The sequence below is a fragment of the Macaca thibetana genome, chromosome X, assembly GCF_024542745.1.
Source record: "Macaca thibetana thibetana isolate TM-01 chromosome X, ASM2454274v1, whole genome shotgun sequence".
Classification (NCBI taxonomy): domain Eukaryota; kingdom Metazoa; phylum Chordata; class Mammalia; order Primates; family Cercopithecidae; genus Macaca; species Macaca thibetana.
Window position 1 is genome coordinate 144,904,949 of NC_065598.1, and position 22,081 is coordinate 144,927,029.

Genomic DNA, 22,081 nt, shown 5'->3' on the forward strand with positions numbered 1-22,081 from the left:
GATGGGCAGAGTGTGCTAACTACAGTAGTGATGGGTACTTCTGTGACCCATGTGGCTGTCTGTACTGCTGGACATGTCCATTCATGGCCATTGTCATTTGACAGTTCCTCTGGGAAAGTTTACCCAGGGACTCTGGGGTGTGACAAGAAGAGAGCTGCCCCACTCTTGTGCCTTTCGTTGCACGAAAACCATTGCTGGCACTTGTAAATGTTGACTCTTAGTAGCTCTGCTAGAAAATCAGCATTTTCTATCTCTGGACCATGTCCTGGACAAGGCAGAAGTCTTCGTGGCACTGGGCATGGAGCCTAGTCTGCTGTATTCCTCAGCTGGGTCTTGCATTAGCACTGATTGCTGGCAAGGCCATCAGCCTAAGGCTGTGTTTTTCTAATCAAGGAAGCCAGTTTAGCACTTGGGAAAGAATAGTCAGCTGAGCCACGTTACTTTCCCCTCCTGGTAGAAATAATGTAGGCAGAGACAGTGGAACTTTTGCGAATGGTTTTGCAGGCAGCCCCAAGTCACTGAGGTTCTGTACTCTCCAGCCACTTCAGGGCTGCTCACTGCAGTAAACCAATAGGCCTTCCTGTCCTGGGACTGGTGAGAGAGACCCAATCCTCATGACCTTTGGAGCCTTTCAGCACATTCTCCCTGGGGTGGGGGTGGGGGTGGGGGACAGAAAAGCATTTCCTGATCCCCCAGGCAAGAATACCAGGGTTCAACTGGAGGGAAGCTGGTATTAATATTATTCCATTATTCCTAATTGTAGAGAATGAAACCAAGACCATACACGCACACACACACTTGCTGAAGTCCACACAGCAAGAAGATGGCAAGATTGAAGTCCCAATCCAGGTCAGACTAGTTGCAACGCACTTGCTCATGACACCACATTGCATCTCTGTTAGTTGTTTGTTTGTCTGTCTTTACCAGAGTTTGTGGGCTCTTTGAGGGCAAGAGCCATATCTGATTTGTAGTAGGGCCTGCCACATAGTGGGTGTTGAGGGGAGCTGGTAGTCAGCATAAGGCTGCTTGCGTCAGAGCACTGTGGTTCACTTGTTAAGGGTGTGGGGGAAAGTTCTCTGCAATGTGGGCTTTGAGAAACAAACGCATCTGCTCCTTACTTGCCAAGCCTGGCATCCCCCAAAGATAATTACTGTGGACTCTCAGCTGTTGGAGCTGAGAGGCTATTCCACATCGGCTGAGTGTGTTTCCCAAAACAGGTTTACATTGTTTTGAAACCATGGTGCAGAGCACCCAGAGAGCAAATAGAAGTTGATCCCCACACAACAGGCAGTAACTAAGACACCAAGAGTGAGTGGGACAGGTTTGGGTGGCTAAAGGGGAAAGCTGGCTAGTGCCGAGGGTATGCACATTTTAGAAAGGGACCCACACTTGTGGAAGGCAACCCAGTCAACTGAAGCAAGAGTCCTAGGACTGTTCCTGACCTTTAACTCAATAATTCTTCTTCCTGAGATTTTATTCCTCAGGAAGCAGTTCAACAGAATTGAGAAGATACATGCATGAAGATGTTTGTTATGAGATTGGCTGTAGTAATATAACACTGGGAACAAATGAATTGCCCAACAATAATGGGTGGCAAATTAAATTATGGCATATCCATTCCATGGCATATTATGAGAACATTTAATATGCTCATTCTGAAACCTGCAGCGGTCTGAGGAATACATGCAACAGGTTTTGAAAAGGAAGAGGCTCCATTGTATTTACACTGTGATCTTGCAACTTACAAAAACTCATAGTAAATGCGTAAATAAAAAGAGCTGTGTTCTGGTGATGGGATTTGGGTGATTTCCTTTATAAAATATCTTGATCATTAGTGTCATTGCTATATTGTTTTTGCATTTCTAGAAGGAACTGTTTGTGTGGGTACATGCACCTTTGTGTGGGCGGAATCAACACAGAATTTCTCCCCAAAGCTAAATCTATTTTAAATGGATTCTTACATCTACTTAATAATAAAAGTGTATATATGAGGAACACAGACAGGAAGAAAACAGGTGCTGGTGCCATTTGATGCATGATCAGCACCATGACATGTTACTAAAAAGAAGCCAGTGAGGGAGGGATTATCATGGTGGATGGGAGGCAGGACTAGATTGCAGCTCCAGACAGAGCAGCATGCGGTGGCTTGCAAATTTAAGATTCAGATTGACTGGAAGAACAAACCAGCAATCTCAAGAGGACCCACATACCCTCTGAAGGAAGCAGACTGCTCCTGCAGGACCCAGGAGACACCCCAAATACTGTGAGTGCCCCAACTACAAAAGTGGGAAAGGGAGACCCTCTTCTCCTGAACACACATACCCACTGGAGAAACTGAAGGTCTGTTTGTGGGAGAAGTTTCCTACCTTACCTGGAGCTGAGTCAATTTAGGGAGCCAAGCAAAATACAGGGGTAGAGGAAGCAGCAGAAAGGCCCTAGGAAGCTCGCTGGATTCCCCAGACAGCCCATTCCTACCTGGCATCACAGGGATCCACTGGGAGGGTGGCCAGAGGAGCATGGGGTAAAACTCCAGAGAGAAAGAAATCTCCAGCTGAACTTCATAACAGTTTGAATGGGGCAAGAAGCCTCTTGGCCAGAAATCAGGGGAGGGCGCAAATCCAGTGTGCAGACTCCACAGGCGGGAGAAGAATCAATCCCTTTTATTTTGCAGCTGGGAGGTGGGTAGCCTGGGGCATGTTTTCAAGCCCGTCTCACTCACCGCCTGGAAGCAGACTCAGGACTGTTGCGGGGTACATGGTGGGAGTGAGACTGGCCCTTCAGTTTGTATGGGACCTTGGTGAGGCCTGTGGTTGCCAGCTTTCCTCCACTTCCCTGACAACCTGCATGACTCAGCAGAGGCAGCCATAATCCTCCTACGTACACAACTCCAGTGACATGGGAATCTCACCCCCATCCCCCACAGCAGCCACAGCAAGACCCGTCCAAGGAGCGTCTGGGCTCAGATATGCCTAGCCCTGCCCCCACCTGATGGTCCTTCCCTACCCACCGTGGTAGCTGAAGACAAAGGGACATGTAATCTTGGGAGTTCTAGGGCCCCGCCCAGCACCATTTCCTCTCCATACTATGACAGCTGATGCTCTCTGGAAAGTGCCACCTCCCAGCAGGAGGCCAACCAGCACAAAAATAGAGCATTAAACTACCAAAGCTAAGAACTTTCATAGAACTCATTGCACCGACCCCCCCCCCCCCCCGCCGCCCACCACCTCCACTGGAACAGGTGCTGGTATCCATGGCTGATAGACCCATAGACAGTTCACATCACAGGACTCTGTGCAGACAATCCCCAGTACCAGCCTGGAGTCGGGTAGATTCACTGGGTGGCTAGACCCAGAAGAGAGACAACAATCACAGCAGTTTGGCTCACAGGAAGCCACACCCATAGGAAAGTGGGGAGAGTACTACAACAAGGGAATACCCCATGGGACAAAAAGAATCTGAACAACAGCCTTCAGCCCTAAACCTTCCCTTCTGACAGAGCCTACCCAAATGAGAAGGAACCAGAAAACCAACCCTGGTAATATGACAAAACAGGGCTCTTTAACACCCCCCAAAAATCCTGCTAGTTCACCAGCAATGGATTCAAATCAAGAAGAAATCTCTGATTTACCTGAAAAAGAATTCAGAAGGTTAGTTATTAAGGTAATCAGGGAGGCACCAGAGAAAGGTGAAGCAGAAAATCCAAAAAATGATACAAGAAGTGAAGGAAGAAATATTCGAGGAAATAGGTAGCTTAAAGAAAAAAAAACATAAAAAATTCAGGAAACTTTGGGCACACTTTTAGAAATGTGAAATGCTCTGGAAAGTCTCAGCAATAGAATTGAACAAGTAGAAGAAAGAAATTCAGAGCTCAAAGACAAGGTCTTCAAATTAACCCAATCCAACAAAGACTAAGAAAACAGAATGAGAAAATATGAACAAAGCCTCCAAGAAGTCTGGGATTATGTTAAACGACCAAACCTAAGAATAATTGATGTTCCTGAGGAAGAAGACAATTCTAAAAGCTTGATTTGGAGGAATAATTGAGGAAAACTTCCCCAGCCTTGCTAGAGACATAGACATACAAATACAAGAAGCACAAAGAACACCTGTGAAATTCACCACAAAAAGATAATCACCTAGGCACATTGTCATCAGTTTATCCAAAGTTAAGATGAAGGAAAGAATCTTAGGAACTGTGAGCCAGAAGTACCAGGTAACCTATGGAGGAAAACCTATCAAATTAGCAGCAGATTTCTCAGCAGAAACCTTGCAAGCTAGAACGGATTGGGGCCCTATCTTTAGCCTCCTCAAACAAAACATTTATCAGCCAAGAATTTTGTATCAAGTGACACTAAGCATCATATATGAAGGAAAGATACAGTCTTTTTCAGACAAACAAATGAGAGAATTCACCATTACCAAGCCACCACTATAAGAACTGCTAAAAAGGGCTCTAAATCTTGAAAGAAATCCTGGAAACACATCAAAATGGAACCTCTTTAAAGCATGAATCACACAAGACCTATAAAACAAAAATACAAGTTAAGCAAAAAAAAACACACACACACACACACACACACACCAGCAACAAAGAGCACAATAAATGCAACAGTACCTCATATTTCAATACTAACATTGAATGTAAATACCCTGAATAGCCTGGATGCTCCACTTAAAAGATACAGAACTACAGAATGGATAAGAACTCACCAACCAACTATCTGCTGCCTTCAGGAGACTCACCTAACACATAAAGACTCACATAAACTTAAAGTAAAGAGGTGGAAAAAGGCACTTCATGCAAATGGACACCAAAAGTGAGCAGGGGTAGTTATCCTTATATCAGACAAAACAAACTTTAAAGCAACAGCAGTAAAAAAAAAGACAAAGAGGGACATTATATAATGGTAAAAGGCCTTGTCCAAGAGGAAAATATCACAATCCTAAAAGTGTATGCACCTAGCACTGGAGCTCCCAAATTTACAAAACAATTACTAATAGATATAAGAAATGAGATAGACAGCAACACAATAATTGTGGGGGACTTCAATACTCCACTGACAGCACTAGACAGGTTATCAAGATAGAAAGTCAACAAAGAAACCATGGAATTAAACTATACCTTGGAACAAATGGACTTAACAGGTATATACAGAACATTTAATCCAACAATCACAGAACACACATTCTGAATATTCAACAGTGTGTGGAACTTTCTCTAAGATAGACCATGTGATAGGCCATAAAATGAGCCTCAATAAATTTAAGAAAATTGAAACTATATCAGGCACTCTCTCAGTCCACAGTGGAATAAAACTGAAAATCAACTCAAAAAGGAACCTTCAAAACCATGCAAATACATGGAAATTAAATAACTTGCTCCTGAATGACCATTCAGTCAAAAACAAAATCCAATGGAAATTAAAAAATTCTTCAAACAGAATGACAATAATGACACAACCTACCAAAACCTCTGAGATACAGAAAAGACAGTGCTAAGAGAAAAGTTCATAGCCCTAAACACCTACATCAAAAAGACTGAAAGAGCAAACTGACATTCTAAGGTCACACCTCCAGGAACTAGAGAAACAAGAACAAACCAAACCTAAACCCAGCAGAAGAAAGGAAATAACCAACATCAGAGCAGAACTAAAGGAAATTGAAACAAAAAAATACAAAAGATAAAAATGAAACAAAAACCTGGTGCTTTGAAAAGATAAAATTATTAGACCATTAGCAAGATTAACCAAGAAAAGAGAGAAAATCCAAATAACCTCACTAAGAAATGAAAGAGGAGATATTAAAACTGACACCACTGAAATATAAAAGATCATTCAAGGCTACTATGAATACCTTTATGCACATAAACTAGAAAGCCTAGAAGAGATGGATAAATTCCTGGAAAAATACAACCCTCCTAGCTTAAATCAGGAAGAATTAGATACCTTGAACAGACCAATAGCAAGCAGTGAGATTGAAATGGTAATTTAAAAATTACCAACAACAACAACAACAACAAAAGTCCAGGACCAGACAGATTCACAGCAGAATTCTACAAGGCATTCAAAGAAGAATTGGTACCAATCCTTTTGACACTATTCCACAAGAAAGAGAAAGAAGGAACCCTTCCTAATTCATTCTATGAAGCCAGCATCACCCTAATACCAAACCCAGGGAAGGACATAACCAAAAATGAAAACTACAGACCAATATCCTTGATGAACATAGATGCTAAAATCCTTAACAAAATACTAGCTAATTGAATCCAACAACATATCAAAAAAGATAACCCACCATGATCAAGTGGGTTTCATACCAGGGATGCAGGGATTGTTTAACATATGCAAGTCAATAAATATGATACACCACATAAAAAGAATTAAAAACAAAAATCACATGATTATCTCAATAGATGCAGAAAAAGCATTTGACAAAATTCAGCATCCCTTTATGATTAAAACTTTCTGCAAAATTGGCATAAAAGGGACATACCTGAATGTAATAAAAGTCATCTATGACAATCCACAGCCAACGTACTACTGAATGGGGAAAAGTTGAAAGCATTTCTTCTGAGAACTGGGACAAGACAAGGATGCCCACTCTCACCACTCCTCTTCAACATAGTGCTGGAAGTTTTAGCCAGAACAATCAGACAAGAGAAAGAAATAAAGGGCTTTCAAATCGGAAAAGAGGAAGTCATATTTTCACTGTTTGCTGACGATATGATCGTTTACATTCAAAACCCTAAAGACCTCTCCAGAAAGCTCCTAGAATTGATAAAAAAATTCAGCAAAGTTTCTGGATACAGGGTTAATGTACACAAATCAGTAGCTCTTCTATACACCAACAGTGACCAAGCAGAGAATCAAATCAAGAACTTAACCTCTTTTACAATAGCTGCAAATAAATAAATAAATAAACAATAAATAAATAAATAATAAAAATACTCAGGAATATACCTAACCAAGGAGTCAAAAGACCTCTGCAAGGAAAACTACAAAACACTGCTGAAAGAAATCATAGATGACACAAACAAATGGAAACACATCCCATGCTCATGGATGGGTAGAATCAATATTGTGAAAATGACCATACTGCCAAAAGGAATCTACAAATTCAATGCAATTCCCATCAAAATATGGGATTTTATGATTCACAGAATCATAAAAAACGATTCTAAAATTCATATGGAACCAAAAAAGAGCCTGCATAGCCAAAGCAAGACTAAACAAACAAAAAAAATCTGGAGGCATCACACTACTTGATTTCAAACTATAAGGCCATAGTCACCAAAACAGCATGGTACTGGTATAAATTTAGGCACATACACCAGTGAAACAGAATAGAGAACCCAGAAATAAACCCAAATACTTAGAGCCAACTGATCTTTGTCAAACCAAACAAAAACATAAAGTGGGGAAAGGACACCCTTTTCAACAAATGGTGCTGGGATAACTGACTAGCCACAGGTAGGGGAATGAAACTGGATCCTCATCTCTCACCTTATACAAGAGCAACTCAAGATGGTTTAAGGACTTAAACCTAGGACCTGAAACTACAAAAATTCTTGAAGACAACATTGGAAAAACCCTTCTAGATATTGGCTTAGGCAAGAATTTCATGACCAAGAACCCAAAAGCAAGTGCAATAAAAACAAAGATAAATAGCTGGGACCTAATTAAAGAGCTTTTGCACAGCAAAAGGAACAGTTGGCAGAGTAAGCAGACAACCCACAGAATGGGAGAAAAACTTCACAGTCTGTACATCTGACAAAGGACTAATATCCAGAATCTACAACGAACCCAAACAATTCAGTAAGAAAAACAAACAAACAAACAATCCCATCAAAAAGTGGGCTAAAGACATGAATAGACAATTCTCAAAAGAAGATATACAAATGGCCAATAAACGTGAAAAAATGCTCAACATCACTAATGATCAGGGAAATGCAAGTCAAAACCACAATGCAATACCACCTTACTCCTACAAGAGTGGCCATAATAAAAAAAATCAAACAGTAGATATTGGCATGGATGCCAAGGAGATTCCATGTATGTGGTTATCAGGAAACTCTTCTACACTGCTGGTGGGAATGTAAACTAGTACAGTCACTGTGGAAAACAGTGTGGAGATTCCTTAAAGAACTAAAAGTAGAACTACCATTTGATCCAGCAATCCTGCTACTTGGTATCTACCCAGAGGAAAAGAAATCATTATTCGAAAAAGATACTTCCACACGCATGTTTGTAACAGCACAATTCACAATTGTAAAATTGTGGAACCAACCCAAATGCCCATCAGTCAACGAGTGGATAAAGAAACTGTGATATATATGAATACTATGCAGCCATAAAAAGGAATGGATTAACAGCATTTGCAGTGACATGGATGATATTGGAGACTATCATTCTAAGTGAAGTAACTCAGGAATGGAAAACCAAACATCATATGTTCTCACTGATATGTGGGAGCTAAGCTATGAGGATCCAAAGGCATAAGAATGATACAATGGACTCTGGGGACTTGGGAGGAAGAGTGGGGGGAAGGGGCGAGGGTTAAGACTACAAATACGGTGCAGTGTATACTGCTCAGGTGAAGGCTGCACCAAAATCTCACAAATCACCAGTAAAGCACTTACTCATGTAAGCAAGTACCACCTGTACCCCAATAACTTATGGAAAATAAATAAAAAGCCAGGATCCTTCCATGGTACCACTGGCTATTCATGAAGCTTTTGAAATGGATGAGGTTGTAGCATCTGGTCCATTGTTGCCATTCCTAGATTGCCAGCCAGGCCTCATCTTAAATCTCTAATTTACAAATGGTTCTTGCCTATCAGTGATCAGGGTGTATTCACAAACTTTTTCTTATATAAGTAAAAGAAAATGGGCAATCTTCCCCAAATAGGAGAAGGAAGCTTGTCCTAAATTCCAAGCTTGAATGTTCATTGGTCTTTTGAAGGCACTGTAGGCAGAGCTCCCCAGTCCCCACTACTGGACAAGGTTCCCTTTGTCCCAGAGATAGCAGGGTATGTGACAGAGCAGTTTGTAGAGACAGCAGTGGTGACACCACCTCAGTCATCCACCATTGGTGTTGATGCTCTGCTTGTCCTATCAAATGTCAGCCTTGAGCACCCTGACCCCTGCCTCCAAGCCTGATGCATGGGAAAATACACCTTGGGACTGTGTGCAGTAAAGTCAAAGTGTTTGGCCTTCATATATTGTCCCCTCCCCATTCCTGCTACCCTTTTCATAACTGTAACCTTTTTGGATATTCAGCTTGGAATAGTGAGCATGCAGCCCCTCTCACCACCCTGCTAATTCACACCATTCACACCCAGAGGCAATTAAACCTAAGAATGGCCAAGATGTAGAGGGGACCAAGGTACTGTCTTAACTTGAGGCCTTTGGTGTTTCCTTTTCAAGACTTTACTGCACTAGCTGGGCTAGCTTGGATACTTAAAAGCTGGGCTTGGATACAGAAGGATATGTCTATATGTGTATACCTATATCTGTATCTATAATTATCTATCGACATTCTTTCTCTCATTGCTCTTCATAGCCAGGGCCAGTAATAAGGAAACTAACGCTGAGAGTTAACATGGTCTGTTCAAGGTCTTGTATCTTGAAGTGATATTGCTACTGCCTAAACTTTGGTCTCTTGTCTTCAAGTCCAGTGCTTTTTGGTAGGTAGCCACTAGGGAATATGCTCTGATTTGGGCATGGCTTAATGGCATACCCTAATACCACTGTTGTATCCACAAGCCTAAGTTGGGTATACCGTAGGCCCATCCCTGTGCTAGGTATGGAATGGGGCAGCAGTTAAGATGCACTGTCCAGCCTGGCACGACCTCACTCCAACCAATTTAAAGGATTGCCCTGTAAATACTTCACAGTTCCGATCCACCAAGACTTGCTGCTTGTGTGCATGGGTCCTTACTTTCCTGGCCTCAGCTTGCCTTTCCGTTGCCATTTTTACTTTTAAAAAAATGTTTTTAGTTGTGAAATATACAAACAAAAAGGTATATAGCCAGATTAACAAACTGCATAAAGCAAACACTCATGTAACCATTATCCAGATCAAGAAAGACAACATTACTAGCACCCCAGATACCACCCACATGTCCCTTCCTAATCACTATACCCACACCCCCTGCTCCCCACTCCAGGAAGCCACTAGCCTGACTTTCCAGTAATCACTTGCTTATCTTCAGAGTTTTACCACTTAACTAGGGATACCTAAACACACTATAGCTTTGCTTATATTTTTGAACTTAATATAAGTGAGATCATACAGTATATATTCTTTTGTGCATGGCTTCCTTTCATTGTTTGTGAGATTGAGACATGTTATTGATATAGAACCTTTCCATTACCTCAAAAAGCTTTCTCCTTCCCTTTTGCAGTCAAACTCCTCCCACCCCTGCCCTAGGCAAGTACTGATCTGCTTTGTGTCACTATAGATAAGCCTTGCCTTTCGTAGAATTTCATATGAATGTAATAATACAGTATGTATTCCTTTGTCCCTGGCTTCTTTTGTTCGTCACAATTTTTGACCTCATTAACGTTGTTGTATGCATCAGTAGTTTCTTTCTTTCCCATGTTGTGCAATATTCCATGTTGTGAAGATACTACAACTTGTTTACCCATCCATTCACCTATTGATAGACATTTGGATTGTTTCAAGATTTTTACTATTGCAGATGAAGCTGCTATGAACATTTCTATACAAGTCTCTCTGTGAACGTAAATTTTCATTTCTCTTGGCTGATATTTAATAGTGGAATTGCTTAGGCTGTATAATTAATTGGTATATGCTAAACTTTATAATAAATTGTCAGAGGATTTTTCAAAATGATTATACCATTTTGCAGTTCCGCAATGCAAGGTCTGAGATCTATTTGCCCCACATCATTACCAACACTGGATATTGTACAGCTTTTTAGTTTTTACCATTCTTGTGGGTGTGAAGTGGCATCTCTTTTCGTTCAGTTTGAAATTTTGATTCTTGATATGACGAGTGATTTGGCATGGAAACCTGGATATTTCAGGTATTATATTATGAGACTCCGGGTCTCATTTATACTTTATGTTTAATCTAGTTTATTCTAACACCAATGCAGCAGGGAAAGAGGGGAATAAATTTGTATTTCTCTGATAACAAGTGACGGTGAATATATTGTCATGTGCTTGTTGGCCATTCATATATTTTCTTTTGTGAAGTGTCTATTTTAATCATTTGCCCATTTTTAAATTGGGTTCCTGGTCTTGTTATTAAATTATAATTGTGATTTCTATATTCTTGATATAAGTCCTTTCTCAGATATATGGTTTGCAGATTTACCATTTCATTTTTTTAGTGATTCAAAGAGCAAAACTTAATGAAATGCAATGTATCATTTTTTTTCTTATATAGTTTATACTTCCTGTGTCCTATCAAGATGTTTGCCTCTTCCAAATTTGCAATTATTTTTCCTATTTTTTTCTTCTGAATTTTTATAGTTTTAACTTTTATGTTTAGCTTTATGAACCATCTCAAGTTAATATATGTATATGGTATGTAATAAGGGCTGAGGTTCATCTTCCCCAAATGAATATTCAGTTGTAATTGTACCATTTTTTTAAAGTCTATGCTATCACCCATTAAATAGCTTTGACACCTTTGCTGAAAATCAATCGGTCATACATGTGTGAGGCTATTTCTGGACTTTCTAATTTTTTCCCTTGATATACATTTGTCTATCCTTATACAAATACTCTACTTCCCCAATTGTTTAATCTTTATAATGATTCTTTAAGCCAGTCAATGTAACTCCTACAACTTTGCTCTTCTTTTTTAAAAACTTTTATTTACAAATTGACATTTTTATATAGTTCTATGAATTTTAGCATAAGGGTAGATTGGTGTAACTACTACCGAAATCAGGATACAGAACAATTCAATCTAGGGGTATCTTATCAAGACAGAAGTATTTTAGGCAATAACTGTACTGTTTTAGCCCAACGCCACAGGGGAAAACAAACAAACAAACAAGCAAACACCTTTGGCCTGACCACACTCACTCCAGCAAAAGCTGAGTGGGAAAGCTAGAATTCTATCCTTGCCAGGCTGTAATGAGGCTCCAGTGTCAGAGAAGGCTGAGTAGGGAGCTAGGACTTTCATTCTCTCCATTTGGGAGCAAGGCATCTCCTCATCCCGTGATGTCAATGGAGATCATTTGGGGAGCCTGGATTTATGTCCTCACAAGGCAGTAATGAGGCATTCCATAGACTCCTTGCTGAAATGGTGTCAGAGGAGGCCTACTGGAGATTCAGGTTCACCATCATGTAGTGGCAATGAGGCCACTGCACCCACCTGTGGTGTCAGTGGAAGCAACATGAGGAACAGTAAAAAGGTACTACTACCTCTTCCATCCAGGGAAGTATCATTGAAAGCCTACTAGGGATCTGGATCTCCCACCCCTGTGCAGCAGTAACAAGGAGCATCATCCTGCCTCAGGTACCAACAGAAAGAATCTGAACTTTTGTGACCATATGGCTATAAAGAGGTGACACTTCATTCCCTCTTCCCTTGCTGCATTGGTGTCATAATAATTTATATTAAACGGAAGATATAAATGAGGCCTAAAGTCTCATAATGTAATACCCCAAATGTCAAGATATCCATACAAAATTACTCATCAAAGAATTAATATTTCAAATGGAATGAAAAAGACAGTTGATGCCCAACACCAAGATGACAGGGATATTGGAAGGATCTGACAAAAATCTAATGTACCCATTGTAAAAAGAATGAGAAATTTCAATGATAAATTACAAATCATATTTGGAACAAATGAAAAAATATAACATTTTAGCAAACAAATGGAAATAGAAAATATCAAGAAAAGCCAAGTGGATATTTTAGAGGCAAAAAAATACAATAACCAAAATAAAGAGCTCAATAGATGGATTGAACAGGAAAATGAAGAGACAGAGGAATCAGTAAACTTGAAGTTGCAATAGATATTATCCAATCTTGGCCAATCAAAAGAAAACAGACTGAAAACAAATGAGCAGTGTGTGAGAGACCTGTGGGACAACAACAAAAAATGTAATATTTGTGTCATAGCAGTTCTGGTAGGAGAGAAGAAGGAGTGTAGGCTGAAAAGGTACCTGAGGAAATAATGGCTGAAAACCCTCCAAATTTTGCAAAAGACATAAACCTACAAGAAGATGCACAAACTCCAAACAGTATAAACCTAAAGAAACCCATGCCAAGACATAATTAAACTTCTGAAAACAGTTACTATGAGTAAGCATATTGAAAGTAGAAAGAGAGAAATGACAATTAGAATGACAACAGATTTCTCATAAGAAATCATGTAAGTCAGAAGGAAGTTGCATATTTTTCAAGTGCTGAAAGAACCAACAACCCAGAATACCCTAATGAGCAAAATTCTTCAAGAATAAAAAGAAAAACATTCACAGAAGAAAAATTTAGAAAACAATTTTATTTATATAGATATAGATATAGATACACTTTTTTTTTTTTTTTTTTTTTTTGCACCAGCAGGCCTACCCTAAAAGAGTGGCTAAAGCAAGTTCTCTAAACAGAAGGGAAATAATAAAGGAAGGAATCTTGGACATTAGCAAGGAAGAACACACAATGGAAAGAGCAAAAATATATATAGTAGACATTCCTTCTCTTGAGTTTTCCAAATTATGTTTGATGATTGAAGCAACAGTTATAACACTGTTTGATGTAATTCTAAATATATATGGAAGAAATATTTTAGACAATTACATTATAAATAGGGGAGGTTACATAGTGTAAAGGGAAGAAAGTTTTCAATACTTCACTCAAACTGGTGAACTGACACCAGTAAACTGATAAAATTATGTATATATAATATCATACTTAAGACAACCACTAAAATAGCTATACAAAAAGATATATTCAGTGACACTATTTATGAAGCAAAATGGACGTTCAACATTATTAGCCATCAGGAGAATGCAAATAAAAATCACATTGAGATATTGCTGCAAATTTGCCAGGATGGCTAAAGAAATTCATAAAACAGTGACAACAACAAGGCTGGGGAGGATGCGGTGAAACTGAATCACTCATACATTGTTAGTGAGAATGTTTAATGGCACAGCCATTCTGAAAAATAGTTTGGTAGTTTCCTAAGAAATTAAACATACAACTATCATACAACTTACTTCCACACAAAACCTGCACGTGAATGTAACTTTATTTGCAATAGCCTAAAACTGGAAATGGTCCAGGTGTCCTTCATTAGGTGAGTGGTTAAACTGCAATACATCCATATTATGAAATACTACTCAGCAATAAAAGGGAAATTATTGATTCACACAATAAACTGAATGAATCTCCAGAGAATTAATCTAATTGAAAAAATGTCTATCCCATTTATTATTGGCTTTTTTATATGTATGATTTCATTTATACAAAGTTCTTTAAATGACAAAATTATAGAAATGAATAGACTGGTAGTTACCAGGGTTAAAGAGGAGGTTGGGGAGAAGGCAAATAGATGTGGCTATAAAAGGGCAAAATGTGGTATCCTTGTGGTAATGGAAGTATTCTGTATCTTGACTGTATCAATGTCAATATGTTGGTTGTGATATTGTACTATGGCTTTATAAGAAGGTACTATTGAAGGAAACTGGGGGAAGAGTCACTGGATTTCTTTGTATAACTTCTTACAACTGCATGTGAATCTACAGTTACCTTTAAAAGTTTAACTTAAGATTTGAGTTGTTGGATAAGAGTTCTTATATATTATAGATACAAATCTTTTATCAGATATGTGATTTGCAAATATTTTCTCCCAATCTGTAGCTTTTTTATTCTCTTGATAGTGTCTTTTGCAAAGCAAATTTTGAAAATCTTAATGTTCAATTTACCATTTTTTCCTTTTATGATCATGCTTTTGGTGTCATGTCTAAGAACTATTTGCTTAATTTAGGGGTGAGGAAGATTTTCTTTTTTGTTTTCCTTTAAACGTTTTTATAGTTTTACATTTATGCCAATGTCTATACATGTTTTCAGACAATCTCTGAAACCTTAGTATGAGGTTTGAGGGTTAGGTTGAGGCTCTCTTTTAATTGTGTTTTGTTTTTGCTTAAGGATATTCAATTGACCCAGCACCATTTGTTGAGACTATTCTTTCTTCATTGAATTGCCTTTGCAACTTTGTTAAAAGCCAATTGACAATATTTGTATGGGCCTATTGTATAACTCTACTCTGTTCCATTTATGTATGTATCTATCTGTCAGTATTTATTGTAACTTTGTGATAAGTCTTGATTTAAGTTTACTTTGCTCTTGTTTTTCTAGATTTTAAGGTAGATGATCATTGACTTACAACCTTTTTTTTTTTTTTTTTTTTTTTTGAGATGGAGTCTCGCTCTATCGCCAGGCTGGAGTGCAGTGGCGCCATCTTGGCTCACTGCAACCTTTGCCTCCCGGGTTCAAGCGATTCTCCTGCCCCAGCCTCCCGAGTAGCTGGGACTACGGACGCGTGCCACCACGCCTAACTAATTTTTGTATTTTCAGTAGAGATGGGGTTTCACCCTGTTGGCCAGGATGGTCTCAAATCTCTCTTTTTTTTTTTTAAATTATACTTTAAGTTCTAGGGTACATGTGCACAACGTGCAGGTTTGTAACATATGTATACATGTGCCATGTTGGTGTGCTGCACCCATTAACTCGTCATTTACATTAGGTATATCTCCTAATGCTATCCCTCCCCTCCCCCTCCCCCCTCCTCTCCCGCTCCCCCCTCCCCACAATAGGACCCCGTGTGTGATGATCCCCTGCCGGGATGGTCTCGATCTCTTAACCTCATGATTCAATCACCTCGGCCTCCCAAAGTGCTGGGATTACAGGCATGAGACACCATGCCCGGCCCTTTTTTTCTAATATAAGCATTTAATATCATAACTTTTTCTCTAAGCACTACTTTAGTTGTATTCCACAAATTTCAATTACATTGACTTTTGAATGTTAAAATAACCGTGGATTCCTGGAAATAGCCCACAGTCGTGATGTATTATCCTTTTCATATATTACTGGATTCACTTGGCTCATGTATTGTTTAAGGATTTTTCTTGGTATGTTTATGAGGGATACTAGTCTAATTTTTTTCCTTTAGGTTGTGCTTCTTCTGGTTTTGGTATCGAGATATTATTAGCTTTATAAAATAAGGTGAAAATATGTAGGAAAACATCTCTGCCACGTTCCACTGACAACTTTTCATGTGTTCACATAGGTCATGTAGGTAAGGCTTAACTGTAGTCTGACCCGAGTCTTGTTAGGATGACCTGTGATTGATTCTTCCTAGAACAAAGGGATACAAGAAGCCTAGTGAGAAGCTTCCATGAGGCAGTTTCTCATTAACCTCCCTATCTTATGGGAAACTTCCAAAACGCTATTTCTCACCCATCTCTCTAGATTCACTTGAGCACAAGACTTTCTACCTCACCCCTACTTAGTTTACATCTATAGGCTTCTGTGTAAGTGCATAAGTTTAGAGTTGGTTCCCCAGTAGCAGAGCAATTTATTGCCCATGCTGTCTGTCATCTGGCTGCTCTGGTTCATTGTTGTCCTGTCGGGTGAGGGACAGGAGGATTTGACACCATGTTGATCTCACTTTTGTTGTCCGTATAAGTAATAAACCATTTGAATCTATTTGGGTTTGTTTTCTCCTTATCAGACAAATCTATGGAATTTTGGCAAGCCAACCTAGCAGCTGCCAGTGTACTGCTGCTTAGAGATTGCTTGACAGCTTGAGAAGGAAGCGTTCCCCTCTCTTTTTTCCTGAAAGTGTTTTCCTTAGTATCAGTGTTATTTCTTCCTTAAAATTTAATGGAATTCACCAATGAAGTCATCTGGCCCTGGAATTTCATTTGTGGAAAGGTTATTAATTACAAAGTCAATTTCCTTAGTAGCTGTAGCTATTCAGATTATCTGCTTTTTAAATCAGATTTGGTCATTTTTATCTTTCAAAGAATGTGTACATTTTACCTAAGCTATCAAATGTATTGCCATAAAACTGTTCATAGTATGCCCTTATTATCCTTTTAATGTGTATGTATAGGATCTGTAGTGGTGTCCCCTCTTCCATTCCTAATGTCATAAATTTGTGGTCTTTGTTTCTTGATCACTCTAGCTAGAGAATTACCAGTTTTATGGATCTTTTCAATGTACTACTTTTGTTTTCATTTTTTTCTAAATTACTTATCTACCAGTAATGCTTTCATTCATGTTTTGTCTGTCGATATCTGGCTTCCATTTCTGCTGTCTATTATTTCTTTCCTACAATTTACTTTGAGTTTAACTTATTCTTCTTTTTCTGATTTCTTAAGGTTGATGCTCAGACCACTGATTTTGACTTTTCTTGCTTTCTAAAATAAGTAGTTAAAGCTATAAATTTCCTTCTAAGGACTTCTTGCCACATCCCTCAAATTGTGGTATGTTGTATTTTCATTATCATTCAGTGCAAAAATATTTTTAATTTCCTTTGTGATTTCTTCTTTGACCTCAGATTATTTAAAAACATATTGTTTAATTTCCAAATACTTGGGTTATTTCTAGATATTTTATTGTTATTGATTTCTGATTCATTTTCATCATGGATAGAGAATATATTCTTTAAGATTTCTTTTGAAATCTGTAGTTTTTTCTTTGTTTCTGCATATGTTCTATTTTTGAGACTGTTCCGTATACACTTGAAAAATATTTATTCTGCCATTGTTGGTTGTAGTATTCTACAAATGTCAACTGGGTTAAGTTGTCTCATAATATCATTTAGATACTGTATATCATTACTAATTTTTTAGTTGCTCTATTAGTTATTGAGAAAAGAGGTGTTAAAATTTTCAACTATGATTCTGGATTTGTCTCTTTCTTCATTATTTCTGTCATCTTTTGCTTCATGTATTTTGAAAACCTGTAATTAGGTACATATACCTTTATAATTGTTGTGTATTCCTGATGTAGCAATCCTTTTGTCTTTATGAAATATTCTTATTTATCTTTCACCATACTCTTTTCTTGAAGTCTATTTTATCTGACGTAAATAGCCATGCCAGCTTTCTTATGATTACTGTTCGTATGGTATTTCTTTTTCCTTTTATTTCCAGTTTGTGTCTTTATATTTAAAGTGTACATTATAGATAGCATACTGTTGAATCTTCTCTTTTATTTGATCTGACAATTTCTGTCTTTTAATTGAAGTGTTTATTTATACTTAACATGGGCATTGATATTATTATATTTAGGTCTACCATCTCAATATTTGTTTTTGACTTATTTTATCTGTTCTTTGTTCCGCTCTCTATTTGCTCTTTACCTGCTTCTTTTTAGTGAATAATTTTTTTTTTAGTATTTTATTTCTTAGACATATCACTTTTATGCCTTTTAGTGGTTTGTTTAGGGCTAAGAGTATGCATCTTCAGCTTATTAATGTCTATTTAAAGTCAGTATTTTACCACTTCACACCTGACACTTTGCACTTTCTACTTTACACTTTCTAATTCTCGCTTTATATGTGGCATTTCTCACTTTATTATTACACCATGTAGCAATAATAAAGTGAGAAGTGCCACATATAAAGTGAGAATTATAAAATATTTTTTGTAAAATTATAAATCTTACAAAAGTACAATTCCATTTACCAGCCACACTGTGTGCTTTATGCTATTTTTGTCATATTCTTTAATTCTATATATGTTACAAATCTTATTTTATAAACCACGTATTATTTTTCTGTAATCAGTGATTTTATACTTTAAGTTCTAGGGTACATGTGCAGAACATGCAGGTTTGTTACATAGGTATACACGTGCCATGGTGGTTTGCTGCACCCATCAACCCATCATCTACATTAGGTATTTCTCCTAATACTATCCCTACCCTAGCCCTCCACCCCATGACAGGTCCTGATGTGTGATGTCCCCTTCCCTATGTCCGTGTGTTCTCATTGTTTAACTCCCACTTACCAGCGAGAACATGTAGTGTTTGATTTTCTGTTCCTGTGTTAGTTTGCTGAGAATGATGATTTCCAGCTTCATCTATGTCCCTCCAAAGATATGAACTCATCCTTTTTTATGGCTGCATATTACTCCATTGTGTATATGTGCCACATTTTCTTTATCCAGTCTATCATTAATGGACATTTGGGTTGGTTCCAAGTCTTTGCTGTTGTGAACGGTGCTGCAATAAACATACGTGTGCATGTGTCTTTGTAGTAGAATGATTTATAATCCTTTGGGTATATATCCAGTAATGGGATTGCTGGGTCAAATGGTATTTCTAGTTCTAGATCCTTGAGGAATCGCCACACTGTCTTCCACAATGGTTGAACTAATGTACACTCCCACCAACAGTGTAAAAGCGTTCCTATTTCGGCCGGGCGTGGTGGCTCACGCCTGTAATCCCAGCACTTTGGGAGGCCGAGGTGGGCGGATCACAAGGTCAGGAGATCGAGACCATGGTGAAACCCCGTCTCTACTAAAAATAGAAAAAATTAGCCGGGCGCAGGGGCGGGCGCCTGTAGTCCCAGCTACTCGGGAGGCTGAGGCAGGAGAATGGCGTGAACCCGGCAGGCGGAGCTTGCAGTGAGCCGAGATTGCGCCACTGCACTCCAGCCTGGGCGACAGAGCGAGACTCCGTCTCAAAAAAAAAAAAAAAAAAAAAAAAAAAAAAAAAAAAAAAAAAAAAAAAAAAAAAAAAAAAAAAAAAAAAAAAAAAAAAGCGTTCCTATTTCTCTACATCCTCTCCAGCATCTGTTGTTTCCTGACTTTTTAATGATCACCATTCTTATTGGCCTGAGATGGTATCTCATTGTGGTTTTGATTTGCATTTCTCTAATGACCAGTGATGATTAGCTTTTTTTCATATATTTGTTGGCTGCATAAATGTCTTCTTTTGAGAAGTGTCTGTTCGTATCCTTTGCAATTTTAATCAGTTTTAAGGGAATTATGAAAAGTAATATTTAGAAAACCAACTTCCTTCATTATTACCTACTTATTTACCATTTACATTCTTTTAACTTCCTCTTGTTCTAAGTTTCTAAATGTGGTACCATTTCCCTTTTAGTAGCGTAAGGCTACTGGCAGTGAATTCTCTTATCATTTGTTTATCTGAAAATGCCTTTATTTCATCCTTGTTCTTGTAGGCTATTCTTATGGATATAGAATTCTGGGTTGACAGGATGATTATTTGTTTTTGTTTTGGCAGCACTTTAAAGATGTCTAATTCCACTGTCTACCTGCTTGCATTGCTTCTGATGAGAAGCCAGCCACCTTTTGTATCATTATTTCTGTGTATGTAATGTGTATCTTTCTCCTGGCTTCTTCTGTTATTTTTGGTTTTCAGTTATTTGACTATTATGTGGCTAGGTATTGTTTTCATTGTATTTATTCTGCTTGAGATTCATTAGACTTCTTGGTTTTATAAGTCAAAGTTTTCATCAAACTTGGAAAAAAATTAGAGCCATTATTTCATACAATATTCTTCTGCCTCATCTTCACTTTTTTCTCCTTCTGAGACAATATAATTGCATACATAATACACTATTTGATGTCTCACAGGGTCCTGGGGTTTTGTTCAGTTTTTGAAGGTTTTCTTTTCTGTTCTTCACATTTGATAAATTCAATTAATTTATCTTCAAGGTTACTGAGTCTATCTTCTGCCTTCTGAAGTTGCTATTAAATCCATCCAATGTATTACTCATTTCAGTTATTGTTCTTTTCAGTTCTAGAGTTTCACTTGGTTTTGAGGGGGTACTTTTTATTTCTCTGCTTAGATTCCCAATCTGTTCACTCATCAATAACATATTTGCCCTTAATTCCTAGAATGTATTTTTCACAGTTGGTTTGAAGTCTTTGCTAAAATCAACATCTGGACCATCTCAGGGTTGACTTCAATTGACTATGTCTCAATTTTATGTTTTTTTTTTTTTTTTTTTTTTTTTTTTTTTTACTTTTAGCAATATTTTATCGTATACTTGACATTACAGATGATATCTTGATTTGCCTGTTTATAGCCAAGACTCAGACATAGACTTGCAGGAGACCCCACATGGATGCTTATATGTTGAATTGTATTTTCCCAAAATTCATATGTTGAATTTTTAGCCCTCAGTGCTTCAAAATGTTTTCCTATTTGGAGATAGGGTCTTTACAGAATTAATCAAATTAAACTAAGGTCATTAGGAGGGGACCTGGTCCAGTGTAACTGGAAGGATTTGGGGCACAAAGATACACATCAAGCAAAGGCGATGTGAAAAGATATGAGGAGGAGATGGCCAACTATAAGCCAAGAAGAGAAGCCTGGAACAGATCCTTTCATCACAGCTCTCAGAAAGAACCAACCCTGTCAACATCTTGATTTTGAATTTTTAGTCTCCAGATCTCTGAGAAAATAAATTTCAGTTGTTGAAGCCACCCAGGTTTTGGTAGTTTGTTATGGCAGCCCTAGCAAACTAAGACATGGACTTTTGATGCTTCCTCTCATTTGTAGTTCTCCCATCTACAGGACCATATCCCAAAGATCATAACCATGTTTTTCTTTTCCAAACTCTGATCTCTGCGTCTTAACCTCAGTAGTACCACTATTCACTGCTTAGATTCCAGCTCACTTCACCACACTTGGGAAATTTTCCCCATGCAGAGAACTGGAGCGACTGTGGTTTTCATCCCTTGCTCTCAGGGATTCCAGTCTTGTGTTATCTGTTGCCTAAAGCCTAGTGTCTAATTTCTAATGCCTCAAAGCAGTTGCCTTGTTGTTTACTGTGCGGGCGGGGCAGTGGGGGGTTCCTCTGGCACTTGTTAATCTATTATTTCTGGAAGTGGAAGTTCACCATATTTTTCATCTATAACCCCATAAATTTCTTCCACTACTGTTGCATCATTTCAAAGTAAATCTCAAACATTATGTAATTTCATTCTAACTGCTTTTGATATTTTCTCTTTTATTTCAGCAGTTTTACTGTGATGTGCCTCTCAGTGTAGTTTTCTCTGAATTCATCCTTGTTGAGGTTTGCAGGCCTCTTGAATCTCCGGTT